At 40.5% G+C, this 21,657-nt stretch overlaps 1 protein-coding gene across 2 annotated transcripts in view; it reads right to left on the reverse strand.

The window, feature by feature from the left end:
* rgs6 (regulator of G protein signaling 6) overlaps positions 1-21,657 on the reverse strand; it is a 152,774-nt gene that overhangs the window by 100,446 nt on the left and 30,671 nt on the right. The window lies entirely within an intron of this gene.

Here is a 21,657-nt window from a genome sequence, read left to right on the forward strand (position 1 = left end):
ACCATACAGTTTGAAAACGAGGCGCGGCTCCAACTAGAAAACAATGTTTTGATGCATTGGATGTGCTGAATGTGCATATTAAGGCAGTACAGGAGGAGGAGCACATTAATAATCCTCCAGGACTGTAACATGCTCATGTTTAACCCAAACAATGTGTCATGTGACTGCAGTCGGTACGGATCGAGGTCGGAACACGTTCTCACCACAAATGAATCGCACCAGAGTTCGTTTGTTTGTTTTTTTTAAAGATTATTTTTGTTGGCTTTTTTGCCTTTAATGGACAGGACAGTGTGTGAAATGGGGGTGAAATGAACTTGAGTTTGATTGAACTGAACCAAACAGGGCAGGTGTGAAAGCACCGTATCCTTCTTTTACATAAAATCACCAGTAAACATACTGCATGTGAAAACATATGGTATCATATAATATACGCTAAATTCTACATGTATATACAGTAAGTGCTTGCATGGGTTGGGTTTCTTTAAAGCACTATATTCAGTTGTGCTCCATAGCAGATTCTAACCAGTCAATCATGGATTTGTAGAAGAAAGAGTGTCTGCAAAACAAAACATACTGACATGTGTTAAGCTTGGCTGTTAATAATAAAAGAATATAATAGTTCTGGGAAGTTGCTGCTTTTTACATGGCTGTTTTTTTAAATTGTATTAAGTTTTATTACATAGCGTCCCCGTCCTGAAAGAATTCATTTTCCGCACTGTCACTTCACTGCACTAACAGAATAATAGAATAACACTTAACTGTGGAAGCACGCATCCACATGTGACATCTCAGATTGGAACATTGTTATCACAAAAGGACTGTTAAGATAATCGCGTTCGTGAAGCTGGCAGACAGCTTATCTAATAAAGTGTCTCAGACAAGAAAATAAATTAGATTTTAATGTGTTTTTTAATGTGAACATTGTCAGGTGTGAATGCAGCTAAATGAAATGTAGACTGGAGGAGGAGGATTGAAATTTTTCTATTAAATTAAGACTCCCCTGCATAAAGTGAAGTTTTTTCTTATCTTCCTTTGTGTCTCCTTCTCTTTTATATGCACGCCTAAAAGCTGCCATTCCTCCATGTCAATCATAAAACCTCAGGTACGGCACGCAATTTCACCACAACTTGAGCTCCTGCTAGAAGGTCAGCATCACAATTCAGCTGACGGGAACAAAGTCAAATGAAAGCCATTAAACGTATTACAACCTTCTGTCGCTGAGCGAGAGAGGGTTGGCGTCAGTCCTGCCAATGTGTTTATCAACCAGCAGAGCATGGAAGGAAGGAGTGTGGCAGCTTGTGTGTGTGTGTTGGAGAGGGAAACAAATAGAGACGGTACAGCGTGTATAAAAGCTTAACCTGCAAAGCCTCACATGAGCTCAAATATACAGGGCTTTACAATACTGGCCTTCAGTTCAAACTTTGTTGATACTTCAGAGATCATTCATGTTCCTCTCAGACCACATCTTTTTAGTATCTCATACATACAACTAGAGAGCTCATTTGAGTGTGGTGGTGGATGAGTTTACACAACAGTCTGTAAAGTCTGTAATTAAACCTGCCTCACAGAGAAACTGCTTCCTTGAAATCAATGAAAGCTGGTTACATTGCATCTGCTAACAAACAGTCTAAGTCAATAGTTGCCAACCTAAGTGATGAGACCCACAAGATACATCTATTTTAAAGTTCGGAAATTAAAAAAAAAAAAAAAAAAAAAAAACCTCACTTAAAAACTCTTGCTTCTATATCATAGCATAATAAATCGATCTTTGAAACAAACAATTTCTTCAACTCAGAAGCATCCAACATACGGCCTGTGGGCCAGAACCCGCCCGCCAAGGGGTGAATTATGCCTTTTTTTATAAACTTGCATATTTTTTTGTCTTTTTTATATATATCGTATTCATTATATGATATTTTTGTACATAGAGGATTGTCTGTTTTTATGTGGTATGTTATGGACCATTCTCAATGTCATTATTGTTGTCATTATTAATCTGGCCCACTGGACGACTTTGCACACCCAACACTGACACACTTCTACAGGCTAAGAGGTGTCAGGTTTCAGGAGTGAGTTGAACAGTAAGGAGCTACTTCATGGAAACTGCTGACTCAGAGGCTTTCCACCCTTTCCACAATACAGTTCTCTGAATAAACAAAGAATACTTATAATGATATTGAGCATTGTGCAAAATATCGTCAATCAGCCACTTCAGTACAAAACAATCTGTATCAGACTGGGGCTTGTGAATTAAATCAATACTCAATCAATACTATTTTCTTATTTTCTTTCTTATTTTTGTCATATACAGTTATGCAATGATGATTGTTGGTAACATGTATGTTACTGCTGTCTAATGTCAAGTTTCTATTTGATCACGTGATAAGACGATACGATATGGCAGCTAGTTTAGGCACAAAATCTGTCAAGACTGACAAGCTGAGCACATCTACAAGCCCAGCGAGCAGTCATGCACTTTTAACATAAAAACGCCAGTAAGAAAAAACGAGGGAAAAGTAGCAATTCATTTGGCTTTTTTATAAACAGTTTCCAGTGGTGTGTGCATTATAACATTATCACTAGCGTGCACTGGGGCCCATGGTAACTACCTCACGCCACTGCGGTCTGACCTGCTTGAGAACAAATTGGACAGTATGTGGCCCATGAACCAAAATGAGTTTGACATCCCTCCTCTAACTGCTCACAACTCATAGATATGAGCAATGTGTAACGAGGCACCAAATTAGAATGTCATCAGTCTATTAAATGGCCCTTGTTGGTGGTTTTTAGTATATGGGTTAGAAGGGGTCTGCCACACCTACTATTGGGTTCAAAGGCCGTTATCAGGCCATTAAATGGACATTTGCATTTCCAACAATGTGAAACCATTTCATAATGTTTCACTTTCACTTTCATTAGTTAAGGTACAAAATTATGTGGTTAAGTTAAAAAGAAGACATCACAGTATGTCAGGTAAAAGAACAGTCTTTGGTTGATTTAAACCCCACAGACCTTTGGTTTCACACAGGGCTCAAACACACTGCTACCCTGGGTGAAAGTGTTGTGATCGTTCAATCCCTCCGCCACCTCCCACTTCCTCTTGCTGTTTATACTATGTCACCTGACGTCCTCATTTCCTTCCATCATAATTATTACCTTAATGAGAGGTCGCCGTCTAACAGTAAACGTAAACAGCCATTTCATGGCCTGATAATGGCCTCCTGACCTTATAGTAAGTGTAGCGGGCCCCTTCTAACCCATATTTATGATGCTTTTACACAATAATAATGGCCATTTAATGGCCTGATAACAGCTGAACCAGCTGAATGAGGGGTGGCTTCACTTTGCTTAATGCGGGAAACAAATAAGGCTACGCAATATTTCTGCCTTTCGAGAGGGTCACTGTGTGATCGTGGAGTCAAATTGGCAAGGGGACATAGATTACACCTTTGAGTGGTAGCTTGCCATATTTCAGGTGTGGTGTGATGGACGGAGGCTAACAGGAGGTAGGTACCAGGGACCAACCCCAATCTTCCATCTGAAAGCATCAGCAACATGAATCAAAATTATATGACAGATGATATTTAACCAGGCGGTGGGTAGTCCTTCATTATGACACTCAACATGGTATAAAACAAGTGATTGTCTCGCCCAACAAAGACATTGCCGAACCCCCCAAGTCTTTTGGTTTTAGCAATGTTTTTAGTGGCACCCAAATAATGAGATGTCTTTTAAATTTGCAGTCATATGACCACTTGTACACCCGGAATTACTTTGTTCTGTGCATTGAAGTAGTAGACTTTGATATTCTGCTAGGGAAGTGAGGTCTCCCAACATTAAGACACTCTTAATACTTTATGACTGGTTTACCACAAACCATGCAGCTTCTCTGTTGGTTTATATCCTATAAACTTCTTCCTTCAACATTGATTTTTTCTTAGTCGAGAGGACATGTGACCTCAGCAGCACAAGTATATTTAGGTTAGATTAGGCCAGTCAAACTTTTCTACAAGTGAACACTGATATAAGAGCAAAGACAGATGTAGATACATCCTGCACATGCATGTTAACTGAAGAGAAAGGAATATCTGAGTGTACTGTAACTGCACCTCAAGTCACAAGGGTAAGCCGACTTCACCCAGCAAACCTAACTGCAGTGTTTTGGCCACTTTACAGAACTCTCTACTCGCTTTTTCTGAAAAGTGTTTTGCTGCTTGTGTTGGCAGGCGCATCCCCAACCTCAGCTGCCACCTGCTTTGATTCTGCTCTCTTTTTACGCACCCTGGGGGCGCCTTTATTTCTAAACTGATTCCCATTGGAAGGATAACTTGCAGAGCTCCCTGGTTGTTATTTTATGAGGATATTCTGTTGTACCTCAGCAGGAAGCGTCTGTAAAAGTAGGACAATGCCATAACCATTTGATCTATTCCCTCTAATCTGTCATTCACCGGTTCTGAGCTAATCAGGCTATAGCTCATCCACTCCTTGCACTCTTGGGTATCAGATGTCTTTATCTAGATCGGTCAAACTTGAGATGAGGCTAGAGAGTTGTTTTAACCCCAATAACTGCACATGCACTGAGCTGCTGAGTTTCCCTTGGCTCCGTTCCCAGTGGAGCTGAGACACAGTCTGGCCTACTTCTCACTTTACTGAAGTATTATTCTCTGCAAGCACTGAGACAAAATCTTACAATAAGAGACACGTATGGTCTAGAGAGAGGGGAAGAGAGAGGAAAGTGCAGTAGAAGTAAAAATGGTTGGTTAGGGAGAAAAATTAAATCAGAGAAAACCTGACTTCTGAATAATTATGTTCATACACAACAAGTACTTTTTGTGGGGAACATAATATCACCCAGCTTCAATCTGTTCACTGCCATCGGCCAGAATGTTCCTTCTGAATGTATCTGCAAAATACTTTGTTACCCCGACACAATCTACCCTTGGCAACAAAAGCATAATTAACATTTTAATTGTTTAGTTTATTCAACGTTACAAAAAGAAGGACATCAAATCACACCCTACTGCACAAATATCAAGTATTAGCCGACAAAGTTTGATGTAGGCTAAAGATGGCAAAGACCCAGGTGACATTATGCTACCAGCTAACTAAAACATCCGATGCCTATCATGATTAATAAAATTATTTCCAGTAAAAACATCTTAAATACATTACACTAAAATAACCAATAGTAAGGGTGCTTTGGGCAGGTGTGAAAGCTGTCAATCAAACTCTGAAGCGGATCAAACAACCCATTCGAAAGCGATTGAAAAGGTTGGCTTCCACGCGGACTCTGGTGCAGTTTGTCTGTGGTGTGAAAGAAAACAATGTGTGATTGTAGCATTATTTCAAAAGTTAAACTACTAATGAATCCATCTGCTGATTGTGAAATCTGTCCAGGATGTGATCTCGTAATTGATCCATATAAGGCCATGTATTATGCAAATCATTTGGGAACCATAGTAACAGGTATTCACATCAGCATGAGTATATTCATTGATTAAAAAGCTGTTAAAGCTGATGCACTTGTATCTGATTCCATATACTTTGTAGGTTCATTAAGTCCATTAGAAAATGTGCAAACAGCTATCTCACAGCAGTTAGCCCTGAATCATTATTGTACAAGACGTAAGTTATTATTCATCATAATATGCAGATGATAATACAATGCTTCTTCCGGAGCTCTTTGTGACACATGAGAACATATACACTTCAGAAGCATTACAGTGCTGCATATACTTCTGTTAGTCAATGAATTTTGATTTCCACACACAGGTCTTGCTGATGCAGGATGACAAACCCCAAAACTGTCCAATTAACAAGCTACCCATCAGTCTGTTAACTCCATGTTTACTCTGCTTGGTTCATTTGTAAAAGGTCATTGTGAACAGGTACCTAAAAAGGGTACTTTACCAATTTTTAACCAGCTTTGCATGAACAATGTAGGTAGCATATGTAAATGAATTGTGGAAAACTTCCCTGAACTGTGGAGGTTGCAGGGGGCTGGAGCCTATCCCAGCTGACACTGGACGAGAGGTGGGGTACACCCTGGACAGGTCACCAGACTATCACAGGGCTGACACATAGAGACAGACAACCATTCACACTCACATTCACACCTACGGACAATTTAGAGTCACCAGTTAACCTGCATGTCTTTGGACTGTGGGAGCAAGCCGGAGTACCTGGAGAAAACCCACGCTGACACGGGGAGAACATGCAAACTCTGCAAACCTCAACTTCCTCCTTTCAGATTCTCTTAAATATTAAAAATGTCAAACATCTGGGACTGTACAAAACGTCGCCAGTGAGCCCACAAATGTTTTTCCAATGGTCTATATTTTATTGTATTCTGTCAATGTGCAGTATAAGACCCCACAGCAATTTATGTCAATACATTTTTTTATTGTTCCTTCAAAATATAGGCTATTTGGCAAAGCAAACCAGTAGTACGTAAACATATATTGTTTCATCTATATATGAGAAATGTACTCTTTTTAAATGCAACACATAAGACTGTGGTTGAGATGACTGATTACCTCAGTCTCACACTTGTGGTTTTCTTGTGATGAATGGTTTTCAAAAATTCACACACAACCCTTTTTCCAAAAGAGAAAAAAGGAAGGGTAAGTCAGGCTGTTCTCACAAACCGTTTGTGTTTTCCTATTAAAAGTAAGGTACCCAATTTTGTACATATCCCACATATTTTTAAAGCCTTTGATCATGTGACAAATGCACTGATGGGAGTAAATCCCAAGCTGTTTTGTAAGGAAGCAGGTTAGGGTGGTGGATGGGTCACAAAAACGCAGACATTTCCCCCTGGGACTTTCCCCTGGAGACACGTGTTCATGAGATTATGGTTGTGTTTTTTGTGAGTGACTAATGTACCAAGCACTTTCTGTACCAGCGTTTGACTGGTGAGGGTACTGATTTTGTTCCCTGAATGTAACATATTCATGTTTCCCAAAACATACAGTGCAATCTTTTATTCTGGCAATTGGGTTGCATGTAAATGGCTAACAATACTAAATGAAGAGTGACACTGCAGGAATCTGACCTGCTCCTGATAGGTCAGTATTGTTCTCTCGTGATCAATATTTGTGCCACCTTTGGCCCTGATTAATGTAAGAGGTGTGTCAGTGTCATGTCAATAAGAGGAAATTAACTAATGAGGAGAGACAATGAAGCAGATTGGCTGCACTGGAAAATATGTGCGTTTCCTTCTGTATATGAACACATTTGTCAGACACAGAAGACACAAAGCTGGGTAAAGCAGAAAAGCAACAACAAATGTTAAAAGTGAGGAGAAGAAAGGCGTGCAGCTAAAGATTGATTGGTTCGGGCAGAATAAGAGACGGAGCAGAATGAGAGGAGACACTAATGGAAAAACGATGTGTGGTCCTACTTCCGTATCATCCATCAGTTAAGTGTGGGTTGTCTTTTCCCTTACTGTGTGTGTGTGTGTGTGTGTGTGTGTGTATGTGCGCATGTGCGTGCGTGTGCATGCGCGTGTGTGTGTGTTTTCCGTGTGTCCATCCAACTTCCCTAATGGACCCGGGGATACATGGGGAGCGTGCCTGACAAAGGTTCACATTCATTAGTCATAACCTGCCACTTGGCGTTGCAACCTCTGCTACCTCGGTTCCTGCCGATCCCCGAGCTCCCTCAGACACTCGAGTAAAGCCCCATTACATCTCATCCACTTCACCCGAAACACAGGCAGAGATCCATACTGCATCTGCTTCGTGCTGTATGTGACATTCTCTGACTACCAATTGAGTGACTACCAATGTTGCCGTGGTCCACTAACCTTTAAATTCAGTCCTGCATTGGCGTGAACTAACCTTGTCAAACAGAAGCAAATAATCAACTAAAGCTAAGTTACAACTTGCTCGTACAGAAACGGAATTTACTATGACTCCAAAATTCAAAACAGTATGTTGACAACAAGCACTGGCCTTTGTTAGAGTTGTCTTTTCTGTAGGTTTTGCAAACAGATAATCAACCCAAAGTATCACAGTATGTGCCATTTTACATTTAATGTGTCACTGATTGAATATTAATTGAAACAGCTAAGGGTATTTTAGCCAGCGGCGGAAATCCCAGGGGGGGACGGGGGGACATAACCCCCTCTCCAGTAAAGCTGCCCCTGCCCCCCCACCCCCCCCACCCCCAGAATAATTTGAGACACAATTAATAATTTTTGAATATTATAGTAGTATTATAGTAATAAATAGTATTTATTGAAAGTACAATTTAAGCGGTGCTCATTATAATCGCGCAATAATGTGCTATTTAGATCTTAAAAGATTTAGTCCCCCCCTCCCATTCCTAGTAGTGGTATATCCCACACTCTTTCCTACAGGCGGGGGTAGGCTGGACCCGGCTGCCCACATTGCGCATTGCAGGGTAAGATGTACACTCACACAGACACAGTTTAACTTACACAAGTTACAACACGTCCCATTTACTGTTACAACAAGCCCCAGGCCCAGGCTGATAATATAAACTGTGTGCAACATTTCTCCTGCACTGTTCGAAATTACGAGTGCTGCTAAGCTAAAAGCTAATGATTAAGCTCAGAGTTTAGTGACAGTCAGAGAGGACAGGAGAGAAAGAAGAGGGAGAGGACAGGACAAGAGCAGTCAGTGGCGGAGCAGCTCGTAGCTAATGGGTACCTGTCTGTAGGCTCTCCTCCTGTCAGTGAGACAAACATGAGAGACATGCAGTTTAACCGACGAGGAGCGGTCATTATGCGCGACTATTACACACGGTTGTGAGGTGCGCAGCGGCAGATCTCACAGCACACTGTTTATAAACCAGTTTACCAGTTTAATTGCAGGAAATGTTTAGTTGTTAAACCATTAACAAGTATAGACATTCACTGTATATCCACTTTTCTACATGTGGCTGCTGCTGGCTTGAGTCTTGACTCTCTAGTTATCAACAACTTGCAATGCTGAGATAAATGTTTAGTCCAAAAGTCCAAAAAAAAGTAATTTATTACGAACAGGTCAATAAAACAGGGATCAAAATACCTTGTAAACAAACAAAATATTAGTATTACACATTTTCTTTGGTTACTTTTCTTTTTCAAAGTTATGATCTCACTGCCCGTAAAAAAAACGGAGAAAAAAAACAAAACCGTTTGCTCCTGCAAAAAAGAGGGAGAGAAGGAGAGAGATCGAGTTTCTGTCTTTGATGAATGAAGCCTTATTGTTTTGCTGCTATTAAACAATGAGAGACATGTTTTCTCCCTTTACTTAATAGCATAAATATTCACACTACTGCGCACGGGGAGACAGAGACCTGCTCTGCTCCAGACACACTCAGCACCTCGGACAGCACGGCGCACCTGAGTGTTGTCGATGTGTACATGTTAATTTGATTTCAATCATTTTGTTTTAAATCTGGACATGTGCAGGTGGACTCAGCCAGTGCTAAGAAAGGTCCTATGCCTGCCTGTTGGAGACATAGAGAGAAGATTAAAGCGTCAAATTGCTGTAAAAGATGCTGTATAAAAGACAGGCTACAACTTTTTTTCCTTGTCCTCCCCCTGGAAATATTCTCTAAAATTTTACTGTTTATTGTCCCCCCCCCCCATCTATGAAATGGGATTTTCGCCCCTGATTTTAGGTATTAGGTATGATCAATACGTACCGTGCCAGATTACAACGCAGACAAACACTGCTGCCCTGAGTGCCATTATCAGCAATGAGAAGCTCTGCTCCGGCCCAGAGGAGGAGGAGGAGCTGCTGCTGTAAGGCATGGAGCTCTTAACCTCCCGCCACAGCTCCAACTGCAAGTCAAAGGCAGCAGCAAAGCCGGATCTGCCAGCGATGGGCTGCACTGCTGTTTGATATTGAGGCATCGGAATTAAATTGAGACTGTTTCATAACCAGCTAAAAACTCCTTGTTGGCAGTCCACTTCTCTGTTTTGGTACATTTGATTTTCACATCAGATACAAACCGTACTGGAGTACACATGAACAGCACTTGGGACCTAAAGTCATCTTTTCGCAGACCAGCTGTGTGATTTTCTCCATGATAATAATTTATTTGAGGAATTTCAGTCAGGATTTAGAGCGCACCATAGCACTGAGACAGCACTAGTTAAAATTACAAATGATCTTCTGATTGCTTCAGACAAAGGACTCGTCTCTGTACTTGTTTTATTAGATCTTAGTGCAGCGTTTGACACTATTGACCATCAAATTCTGCTACAGAGACTGGAACACTTAATTGGCCTAAAAGGTTCTGCACTCAGTTGGTTTAAATCTTATTTACCTGATCGTTTTCAGTTTGTTCATGTTCACGATGAATCATCCCTACGTACTAAAGTTTGTTTTGGAGTTCCGCAAGGTTCTGTGCTCAGACCAGTCCTATTTACTCTATATATGCTTCCTTTAGGTAACATCTTTAGAAATCACTCTGTAAATTTCCATTGTTATGCGGATGATACACAGTGCCTTAAAGACATAAAAACTTGGATGAGCACCAATTTCCTGATTTTAAATTCAGACAAAACTGAAGTTATTGTTCTTGGCCCCAAACAACTCAGAGACTCTTTATCTGATGACATAGTTTCTCTAGATGGCATTGCTCTGGCCTCTAGCACTACCGTAAGAAACCTCGGAGTAACACTTGATCAAGATTTGTCTTTTAATTCTCATTTAAAACAAACCTCACGGACTGCATTTTTTCATCTGTGTAATATTGCGAAAATTAGGCCTATCCTGACCCAAAAAGATGCAGAAAAATTGGTCCACGCTTTTGTTACCTCAAGGCTGGATTACTGTAACTCTCTATTATCAGGTAGCTCTAGTAAGTCCTTAAAACTCTCCAGCTAATTCAGAATGCAGCGGCACGTGTACTAACAGGAACTAATTTCTCCTGTTTTAGCTTCTCTGCACTGGCTCCCTGTAAAATCCAGAACTGAATTTAAAATCCTACTGTTAACTTATAAAGCTCTAAATGGTCAAGCTCCGTCATATCTTAGAGAGCTCATAGTGCCATATTATCCCACCAGAACACTGCGCTCTGAGAATGCAGGGTTACTCGTGGTCCCTAAAGTCTCCAAAAGTAGATCAGGAGCCAGAGCCTTCAGCTATCAGGCTCCTCTCCTGTGGAATCATCTTCCTGTTACGGTCCGGGAGGCAGACACCGTCTCCACATTTAAGACTAGACTTAAGACTTTCCTCTTTGATAAAGCTTATAGTTAGGGCTGGCTCAGGCTTGCCTTGTACCAGCCCCTAGTTAGGCTGACTTAGGCCTAGTCTGCCGGGGGACCCCCTGTAATACACCGGGCACCTTCTCTACTTCTCTTTCTCTTTTTCTCTCTTTCTCTCTCTCTCTCTCTCTCTCTCTCTCTCTCGTGTCCTGTTACTACATCTTGCTAACTTGGTCATACTGCATGTCACTAACTCGGCTTCTTCTCTGGAGCCTTTGTGCTCCACTGTCTCTCAGGTTAACTTCTATCACAGCGGTGCCTGGATAGTGTGACGTGTGTGGTTGTGCTGCTGCTGTGGTCCTGCCAGATGCCTCCTGCTGTTATCATTAGTCATACTTCTACTTTTATTTTACACATATGATTATTGTCACACATGTATACTATCAGACATTTATATATACTTTCAACATATTGTACCACAATAACCAGAATTATAATTATAATATTATTATAATATCATTACATACATTAATGTTGTTGTAAGCTACTGTCATTACCATCTGTCCTGCAACACTCTCTCTCTCTCTGTCTGTCTGTCTCTCTCTTTCTGTCTCATTGTGACATACGGATTACTGTTAATTTATTATGTTGATCTGTTCTGTACGACATCTATTGCACGTCTGTCTGTCCTGGAAGAGGGATCCCTCTTCAGTTGCTCTTCCTGAGGTTTCTACCGTTTTTTTTCTCCGTTAAAGGGTTTTTTTGGGGAGCTTTTCCTTATCTGCTGTGAGGGTCCTAAGGACAGAGGGATGTCGTATCCTGTAAAGCCCTGTGAGGCAAACTGTGATTTGTGATATTGGGCTTTATATATAAAACTGATTGATTGATTGGTCTTTTCCAGTGCACTTGGGCAAATATCGGTATACCATGCCTGGGTATGGTACACAATGTTAACATGAATCACACAAACTTGACTTTGGGGTCAAGAGATCTCAGATCCAGGTCTGGGTCCCTGATGTGAAAGCCTCGTAAGACTAGTCAACATGATCATTCGATTTTTCCCACACAGGATGTCATTAATGCCGTATTTACCAAAATAAAATAGCCTACAACAATTCCTATAAACTATTATAATTCCTGACACAAGATCGTAGTGTTGTCATGATACTGGAATTTATAACTTGAATAAAATACTTTAAAAATACATTACTATTTACTATAATTTTTAACACTGGGAAAATTTGACATCAAGAGCATAAAATGTAAGTTTTTTATTAAAAGATAAAGCAGTTTCATGTAGGATCTGTTTTCTTTCTACCAAGCTACACCCACCGACGGAATCATCATGCAGAAGGAAGCGTGCATCTACTGGTCTTTGGATTATCTTGAGTAACCGGTCACGATTCTGGAAAGACACATTGCTGTTGTGCTGTTTAGTCAACTTTGTTTTGGGGATTAGCGTTTTTTGGCCACAAGCTGAGTCCCACCTAGTTCCATTATACTCAACAGAAGGCAGACATCTCTACGGCCAATATCACCAGCATTTGTTAACTCACATCAAAACAATTTCGACTGTTAAATAGCACTACGGGTAAGAGGAAAAATATGTATTTGTGATTTAGGGGTGAACTTTCCCTTTAAATGCCAACAACTGACCCAGGCTGTAAAAGGGGATTGATTGATTGTGACTTCTTCTGTGATATTTAACAACTTACAAAAGAACTCCAGCTAATTTCCTACTGCATAAATATAAAAAGTTGAAGCAGTGAAAGAGACAGGAGGAGCTTTTATTGCTGTTTGTTTGGTCCCAATATTTCTAACAATGCCTCAAAATGAATGTGGAGATGATTTATTGATGTCCGCATCCTGCATGTTAACGCCTCTATTATTTATTTGAAACATATTTAATATTTTGGCACCTCTGTGGACAGGACCATCCCGTCCCAGCTGGAGGATGATAAGAGAGACTTGCTTTGAATGGACTGTGCTGCCTCATTATTTTTTAGCGCTGTCTGCTTGGTGGGCTGCTTCCAATAAACAGAACAGGTGTCACCACATTGGGCCGAAGCAGCTCGACAGTGCATTAGCACAATAATGGCTGCAGGTGTATTTATTCACTGCTGAGCTCGACCTCCCGTCCAAATATTAACACCTTTCTAAATATATTCACTTCCACTTTGTACAACTCTGCTGTTTCTCTTACTCACACTCCCTTTTTCATAATTGTGTCTGAATATAGGGTGTGTGTGTGTGTGTGTGTGTGTTGCAGCTCAAATGCTCTTTGTGTAGTTGCAGTCCTTTGATGTGCAGTCCTTTCTAATTTCTGCCAAAATTTGACGAGCGAGAGGAGGTTGCGCTACGTCTGATTACAACCCAGAAAACGCCTGTGTCATTGTTTCCCTAACAAAACAAAATGTTAATCCCTATTATACTATGAATATCTGCGAGATTAATTAGGGATTAAACAATTTGCTCCCGGAACAAGACCACTGTGTGAGCAACAAAGAGTCGTGGTGCTACAAAACCCAGATAAACAACAAAACTGCCTGCGTATTCAGTGTTGTTGCCCCTGCTCATTATTTGATGTCAACATCTGCATCATCAATATATCTCTCATACAGTTTACACAATCACACACACTAAAACACACTCCCTCTCCTTTAAACTAACATGAATAATATAGCATTTAGAATATTTGTATGATTTTTCATTTATATAACTTTTATGCTTTGACTACAGATTGTTTTTGTCGCCAATTATACATCCCTGTGTTTAATCCCTGGCTGCACAACTATTAATATCTTTGGGTTAATAATAAACCTGAGGTTTAAAGCTGTGTGTAAATATAGCATCAAAATAGAAAATTAACACAACATTTCTCTGTGAAACAACATATCTTTGATGTGACTTCAGAAGTGTCCTCAGGCTGTTTCAATGCAAATTTTTGCTGTCATACTGTGAGAATATTGTGTCAGGCCTACATATGAAACCAGACTTTGTATTTTCGCCAGCAGTTGAAGAATTACTTCTCTTAAATGGTGCACACCAGTGTAAAATACTCCATTAAAACTAAAAGTTCTGCATTCAGGGTCAGAAGAGGAATCTGAGGGGTTTGGAGATGCATAGCTGTGGATTTCAGGGTGGGGGATAAACACGTTTAATTAGTGGGCTTTTATTTTGACAAAAATTTAAGACATTTATACCATAAATTGTAAATTAAAGCAGAGAAGGCACTAAATGCTGCATAAAAAATTCAACAGAATGCAAAAAGGTTCAGCATTTGATGCTCAAAATTATGACGTAGGATCCCCAAATGTCTCTTTCATGTGTCCCCAGCAATGTTGAAACAAAACCTACACCCTTGGTAAGAGGATTAATGGGGTGTCAGAGAAGAAAAGAAAAGTTTTGCTGAACAACTTTAGATTAATTTTGGACTTTTCTCCACTCATTTCCTTTGTGCTGAAATATATAACACTGCATAACACTCAAAAACCTTTTTACTCTGGGGTTGAAATGAAGAAACAGAATGAAAATGCTTTTTTTTTTTCTAAAACAATTTTCGTGTTCAACCTTTTACACCAAGGCCGATACAAATATTCCACGCATTTCAATGAAAATTAAATGTTTGCACCGCCACACAGTCACCTTCATTGTTGTCATGGACTCTTCAAGCAGCAATGAATTTCTAATATATTTGTGTGACTCAAAAAAGGAGAACACTTTGGGTACAGCCATTATTACAGCAGATGAAGCAGAGTAGAGGACTATCATCACCTGAGTAAAAATGTACCATGGGTGCTTCAGGGGTTACTTTAGGATGAGGGTTGGACAGTTTGAGGCACTTCTAGAGATGGTTGCAGAGAGCCAGTCAATCCTGAACAGCATAAGGCAGTGTTTGAAGCAAGGTGTCCCTATTTCAATTTTTTTGTGGTATCGTTGGTGTGGATCTTTGACATGATCAGATAACATTACATTGAGGCTATCGTCAGGGGCATCAGAGTGGGAGGGAAAGTGGGACTGTTTATCCAGGGTCCCAATGGGAGGGGAGCCCATGAAAAGCCTGGAATAAGAAGTTTGGGTTTTTTTCTATGTAATTTGTGCCATAACTAAATTAAAACTGGCTGAATTAATTGATTAAAGGCTGAACTTTGCATTAAAAAAATATACAATATGCAAAATATTTCTTTTCCCACCCCTCACAGGCGGAAGAAAATGGGTCAGTTCATCCTTGCACTAGTTTCATCTTTAAATGCAGCCAGACAGGTCATGTCTTTCCCCAAGAACAGGAAATCAGGGTTCCAAAAAAGAAAAGGAAGAAAGGAAAGAAAAAGCAAAGAAAAATGTTCAAAAGGTGCTTAAGAGAGACATGGATCAAGAGAGGAAGGGCATGGGATCCACAGACTGCTTATGCACAGTGCCCAGAATCTGGTGCTACACCCCTGGCTATCTTGAGAGCTTGTTAACAGTTACAAACTCTCTCTCTTATGATCAGCTGATGCTTTTGACAATATCTTGCTCAAAACAAAAAGATGTCATGACAAAAGGTAGCCTTAAATTATTTTAGTTCAAGTAGTGTCAGCTGTCTGTGGCCATGACATCAAGTTGTGGTGAGAAATTATTGAAATGTAGCCTGGTAGCCAACCTACAACACTTTCGTTGCTGGAACTACCACTTTCAAATAAATGTGGGGGAATGAAATGTAGTGGAGTATAAAGCTGAAAACACCATTGTGCCGCCGCAGCACAATGTGTTTTAGTACACAGCAGACGTGTTGCACTGCAGTTCATCAACAGATGTACCAAAGTCATCGCTACTTTTATTGACAGATCTGTACTTCTTCCACCTCTGCGTTAGCCTAAAATCATGTGTGGACAGCCCTAATTAAACTTCAAAACTTCATCTTTCACCTGAAGAGCCGATCTCCAGAGCTATGACTCACCAGGCAATATCTTTTTGGCCACTGTCTTTATAATGACAGGATTGTGGGTCATTTTGCTTGGGATATTTCTCCACCTCAACGAGTCTCTCCTCATCCAGTCTTTGTCACACACGAGACACAGCAACAGCAACAGAGCTCTCTTTATGCATCCACGGTGAGGAAAGGAGTCGAGCTGCCACAGGAGCAGAGAAAAGGAGCTGCTACAGGAGCTGGTCTTTACAACCAGAGACCAAGTGGGGGGAAAATGCATTTAATTCTAGGGGCGGCAAGGCTGGAGACAGGACAGTGGCATCAAGGCTGTAGCCATGGAGTCAACATTGGGGGGGACCAGAGGCATTGAGAAGTTGAAAACATCCGGAGCTTTAGCCCTGAAGTAGGAACAATGTTTTACCTGGGGGTTGAGGGGTTTCTACCCTGGGAAAATTTTGAATAATTCCCTGTTAAACACGTGATTTTAATGTATTTTGACAAAGAATTCTGACAAAGAATTGGGGCATACCTGACCACTGGGGGGGACGTGTCCCCCTCAATGTATATGGTGACTACTGCCCTGAGTGGCGTAAAGTGTAGCAGGGTGGTGCGTCCAGAATCGCTGAAGTACGTGTAGCTGCCACCAATGTACAGTTGTACAGAGAAAAAAATAGGGGCGTATGTTTTGACGCGTGGCATTTGACGCCAGTGTGTTTTGTCCTTAAGTATAAAGTAGTGTAAAATGTTATTTCTGAAGTAAGTACATGTACTGTATATATAATGCTTTATTAAATGCAGTCAGGCACCACTGATTTCAAGTCATGCCTGTGCCAAACACATGAATATTTATCCACTCGTTGCGTATAGTATCACTGTCAGTTTAAAAACAACCAGGGGAATTCACTGATGTGCTGCCCAAACACTGCACACACACACCCTGTATATTCACACCTGCTTACAAATTCCCAAATGCACCTACAGATTGGTTGCAGTCACTTTACATTCACACGAACAGGTGAAAATCCAAAGTGTTGACAGAGAAGCAGGTCCAGGTGGGTTCCTCTGACACCTGCTGTCCGACAGAAACAGAGCATGACAAATACACTGATGCCTCAATAGATCTGCGAAACCAACTGGCTCTTTGCTGTCAGATTGAAGTAAACAAGTGAATGGGTTTACAAGGAACTCTGAAACTGGTTCAGATCAGACTCATTCAAGTGCATCTGCTTGTAAAGTTGTTCATGTTCCCTCTTGGGCTCTGGTGGTTTGATATTTGGATATAAACTGACACACAGCAGTCCTCAGTGGCTTGCTTCACTCGAACCACTGAGTGGAAATCAAAGATTAGCCAACCTGTGGACTGTGCCTTATTCTCGAATCAATCTTTTTAATCACTGGGGAGCAACGAAGGATCAACTTCAATTGGTTTAAGCCTGACTTTACCAAGGATTAAACACAGTAATACTCATTCTGTGTCTTAGATCTGTTAAAACATCAAAGATTCATTCATTGTGCCAGTTAGTCATTCAAACCATAAATACCACATTGAATGAGTGCAGCTGTAAGTGTACACTGAGGAGGATTAGTTTGGATTAGAACTGAGTGATACAGGAACTCAGTGGGGACTCAGGATGTCATTATTTCTGGAGGCCCGGGGAATATTCCCTCCTAGGGAAAGACTGCTGCCACTTATCACTGCCAGCACCAGATTCTGCAGTAAATATTGGCCAGACCCCCATCTTTAACTGATCTATCACTTTTAATGAACTAAAAAGAATCAGATCCCTGAGGATTAATTAGACCAAAATTAGACTGCTTCTAATTTTCTCCACTGAAAGAGATTCAAATTTGTTGCATGAGTGCATAGGTGAATTACACAACAACAACCACCTTCAAGTCGAAGTTTTCACAAACTCTCTGCTTGGTAATTTCTTCCAGGTTTGATGTGACAGCAGTCAACATAACAGATGTTGGAGTCTCTCACCAGCATGTGAATACACTAGAGTACAAACAGATATTTGAAATTAAGGTACACAGCCTTAGTGCTTTGGTGTAGTGAATACTTAAAACAGCATTCTGTTGTGTTTTAACTCCCAAAGGTAATTTTTATTGTGAAAAGGAAGAGAAATTCAATAAAACACGTCTGAATATAGCGTAGAAAATTAAATAAACAGCTGTTTACAGGAGCTGTAAGCAACACTCAAAGCATTAGTATAGCAGCAAACAACTATTTGCTATGTAAAGGCAAAGTGAAGTAGTGGTTTCCTAAGCAGCAAATGAAGTCACGCTCCCTCTGTGTGTGTTGTAATCTGAGCTTCTCTGTTCTTTGTTTTGTCAGACGATCTGGCTGTGCATACATGTTAGTGCATATGAGTCCCTGCATGTGTATCACACTATTCCCCGCTGTTTCATGGAATAGTTTTTCTTTCAAAATCTGTGTTGAAAATGTATTCTGGTGATTGGGTTGAAAATCCCTGTAAAGTGATAATATGTCAGTGTTGTGTTTTCAGATTGCTTGGCTGTCCCCAAGTAGCCAAAGAAACCAACGATTACTGCTTTAAGTATTGACGTAGATTGTGGCAATGAGGCTTGGCTCAATGTTAAAATTACATCCCTTGAATTTTTCAGATGTACATATAAACAGCGTTGGCTTGGGATTGCTTGTTGTAACAACACAAGTTCACTCAAAAACCCGATCAGTAGCTAAAGTAGTCACCAATGCTAAAAACTGTGCCTTCATATTTAGGGCTGGGTGTAATGTAAGCCAAATGTTAGTAAAATATGCAAGTGGCTGCTTGATTTGCTTTATTCACCAGACAATGAAATTAACGGTTATCTATTAAGTGATCTATTTTTTTGAAATCGCCAGCCACAGTGACAGGGAGACAAAAAAAATATTCAACCCTGACTGGGTGATAAAACGATGACAGTAATTATCTCGCTATAATCCTTCTCAATAAAGATATAATAAATATTCAATAAATCCGGGATATAATTAAACCAACCATAGGCCCGTAAAGGGGGGCAGCAATGCACCCTAAACACCAGTTGCCACCCACTATTATTCAGAATTAGAGGAATGGGAACAAGTAGTAGTAGAAGAAGAAGAAGAAGAGGAGGAGGAGGAGGAAACCAACCAATGCAAACAATAACGGCATGGTGGTGTGGTGGTTAGCACTGTCATCTCACAGCAAGAGTGTTCCTGGTTCAATCCCGGGAGGGAGCCTTTTCGTGCAGAGTTTGCATGTTCGCCCCGTGTCAGTGTGGGATTTCTCTGGGTACTCCGGTTTCCTCCCACAGTCCAAAGACATGCAGGTTAATTGGTGACTCTAAAATGCCCGTAGGTGTGAATGTGAGTGTGAATGGTTGTCTGTCTCTGTGTGTCAGCCCTGTGATAGTCTGGTGACCTGTCCAGGGTGTACCCTGCCTCTCGCCCAATGTCAGCTGGGATAGGCTCCAGCCCCCCCGCGACCCTCAAGAGGATAAGCGGTTATGAAAATGAATGGATGGCTGGCATTACAACTACATCCAACACGCTCATAAAATCACTTTTAGCATGACTGTTTTGACCACAGATAACAGAACATGCATTACTGCATGGCTAAATTCACCACATAATGTTAGCTACAGTTGTTGAATGGGCAGTTGACTCTTCTTATGCTAACGGTAAGTTAGCAAGTTAACATGACGGACTAACCTGCAGCGTCATCAGAATGATATAACATAATGCCACTAAACGTAACGTGAATAAAACTTAAATGTATTTCCTCGTTTGTAAACATGATGTCTGCCTCAGTCATGTCTGATAGACTTTCATCGGCAACAAATGACCCTACATTACTTCAAGACGTCATCACAGTCCATCTGTCGTTACTGTTTTGAGAAACGGCAGAAATTACATACTGTGGGTGTAAAAATTATACAGAAAGTACTGACAGTTGGGATTTAGTTTTGTCTATTTTGTTTACAGTCAGCTGAAATGCTTACAAAATGTTTTAAACTGTCTGCACAAAGAGTCTGACATGCTCCTTACCAGAATTAAGATTTGTCAATTTATTGTTTAATGAACTGACATTATGTAGAATCTACAGATATAATCAGATTTATGAAATGTTTGCTCCACTGACGGTAAATAATAAACTGTACAGCTTCTTCAACTTTAACCTGGGAGCATAATAAATACATTTGATATAAAATGATGATTCGACATTTGTTGTGATAATAATCGATATCAACTGACGCAAAAATTTTCATCATGATAACAATTTTAGCCTCAGCCCCCAGCCCTGTTCATATTTCAGGATCACATCATCAAACTAGAGCAAAGACCCACTGAAAAACAGCAAAATAAATAATAAATGTGTGATAGGAGTGATCATCCTGTCATAAAAATTTGCAATTTAAACGCCCCCAATTAGCGTCTCCCCATCACCTTGATTTGATTAGCCTGCTGCTCTCTACCTGCTCTGTTTTGATGAGCTCTCCTCAGATATCTGCAGGCGGCTGCGCTGTGATTAGATGTGCTTAGTCATTCACTAAGTGACAAGCAGCACACACACACACACACACACACACACACACACAGAGGCAGGCAGACACATACATGAAAACATCTCGCATTCACTTATTCAAAAGTACAAAAAGCAACTTTAAGTGTAGGTCTATACATGCACACAATGCTTGCTTATAAACCTAGGAAACTTTTTTTTTTTTTTAAATCAATACTACAACACTGATGCACACACACATTATGCTTTAGAGTTTTCACATTATGAGAGTTTAGCAGATGCTGCCTTGTATCATTCAGTGTTATTTTGCAAGTGAATATATATGACCCTACTTTTGCTCCACATCATTTCTCCTAAAAAGCAACAGCACACCAGACAAATGTTTTGACCGAGTGAAATGGAAAAATCTCCAGCAGGCACTACAGCGAGCCTCAAGAATGAAAATCTATTCAGCGGTTTCCTGCTAAAAAAATGAATAAAGATGTTCCTACGTGATCAAATTAACAATCCTGATCCGCAGTATCTGCTTGGATACTGATGCCATCAGAGTTCAGCAGGAAGCTGTGTAGGGGGTTCAGCGAGCTATGATTCATGTTCTTGCTCACCAATGAATATCTTTGCCATGTGAAATTGCCTAATAAATATGCACTGGATCGCAGTGACTAGGCATGACTGGAATTTTATGGTTCGTAAAGGGGCTCAGGAGCTCAGAGGCATAAAATAAGTCATCACCTTGTGCACCCTGCATTTCATGTTAACACTAAACAAAACAATTAATAAATCAAGGCTAAATAGTGACATTGAATCACACTGAAATGTTTTTATTGCTGCATGGACCACTTAGGAAATGTTCTCGAAACAATTACACAGCAATGGTTCTTCTTTGAATTGTGATTCTTATTTTCTGGCGTTCTGTTGAAACACATCAGAAGATTCCTTTGCTCTAAAGGGGAACCCTTTTTTCTCTGTACATGTGTGTAAATTCTTGCAGCCATGTTTGCAAGAGAAAAGCTTTTTTACCCTCTGAAGGTCTTCAAAGTCGCCCTGTAGACTTCAAAGAACGAGCAGCTGAC

Source organism: Epinephelus fuscoguttatus, linkage group LG11 (assembly GCF_011397635.1).
Source record: "Epinephelus fuscoguttatus linkage group LG11, E.fuscoguttatus.final_Chr_v1".
NCBI classification, from domain to species: Eukaryota; Metazoa; Chordata; class Actinopteri; order Perciformes; family Serranidae; genus Epinephelus; species Epinephelus fuscoguttatus.